This window comes from Nanorana parkeri, unplaced genomic scaffold (assembly GCF_000935625.1).
Source record: "Nanorana parkeri isolate BGI_ZX_2015 unplaced genomic scaffold, ASM93562v1 scaffold1756, whole genome shotgun sequence".
In the NCBI taxonomy this organism is placed as follows: Eukaryota; Metazoa; Chordata; class Amphibia; order Anura; family Dicroglossidae; genus Nanorana; species Nanorana parkeri.
Window position 1 is genome coordinate 246490 of NW_017308024.1, and position 1306 is coordinate 247795.

At 37.4% G+C, this 1306-nt stretch overlaps 1 protein-coding gene across 1 annotated transcript in view; it reads left to right on the forward strand.

Annotated features, from left to right (window-relative positions):
• Positions 1 to 1306, forward strand: part of NKX6-3 (NK6 homeobox 3) — a 10484-nt gene that overhangs the window by 8545 nt on the left and 633 nt on the right. The window lies entirely within an intron of this gene.

Consider the following 1306-nt stretch of genomic DNA (forward strand, 5'->3'; position numbering starts at 1 on the left):
TAGATAGATAGATAGATAGATAGATAGATAGATAGATAGATAGATAGATAGATAGATAGATAGATAGATAGATTGATATAATGGGATATGGATAGATAGATGATAGATAGATAGATAGATAGATAGATAGATAGATAGATAGATAGATAGATAGATAGATAGATAGATAGGGATATGGATAGATAGATAGATAGATAGATAGATAGATAGATAGATAGATAGATAGATAGATAGATAGATAGATAGATAGATAGATAGATATAATGGGATATAGATAGATAGATAGATAGATAGATAGATAGATAGATAGATAGATAGATAGATAGATAGATAGATAGGGATATGGATGGATAGATGATAGATAGATAGATAGATAGATAGATAGATAGATAGATAGATAGATAGAATGGGATATAGATAGATAGAATGGGATATAGATAGATAGATAGATAGATAGATAGATAGATAGATAGATAGATAGATAGATAGATCATTGTTACATGCAGGTTGGAAAAAGATCCATGTCTATCTCATAGTGTATAGCCAAAACCCTGCATCCTCATAAACTTGCAGCTGATCCAAGGGAAGTACCTTTTTAAAGCCTGGTCCAATTTTCTCCAACAGGTAAAAAATCCTTCTGATTCCCTAAGGCAATTGGATACCCACCGAAAATCAATCGTTAATAAGAAATAAGTGTTATTTCTTATTAATATTAAAGTCAGTTGTATTTTGTGCATTTTGAAACATATTCAGCCATTTTTTTGTGGTCAACAGAGCTGACTAGTACACGCTATTGTGAAGGATTGTTCCACATTTCTACCCCTCTTACTGTGTAGAACACTTTCTATATTTGAGGGTTAGAACTTTTTTCCTCCAGATGCCCCTTTGTCTTGCAATGATCTTAACGTTAACAACTTCACATCAATGTTACTATATAGATCATTTATGCTTTTCCACAAGTTCCTCATTTTCCCCCTCAATCTCCTCTTCTCAAGATAGAATACATTCTACTTAAAGGAGAACTATGGGGTTAAGGCTTTTCCTCATAGTTCTCCTTAGGGTAATGGGAGGACACAAACTAGCGTCCTCCCGTCACCCTAAGCCTAGTATATAGGGAGCTACAGCTTGCAGTATACTTAGACGCCGCAGCTGAAGCGGATCCAGACAATTGTGCCGGGATCCGCCCAGCTGCGTGAGTGACAGCTGGCTCTGCCTAACTAGAGGCAGAGCCAGCTGTACCCGCCCCCTCCCCCGTCCGTTCCGCCAGTCAGCGCTGGAGGATCGGAGCGGGGAGAGGGGAATCCAG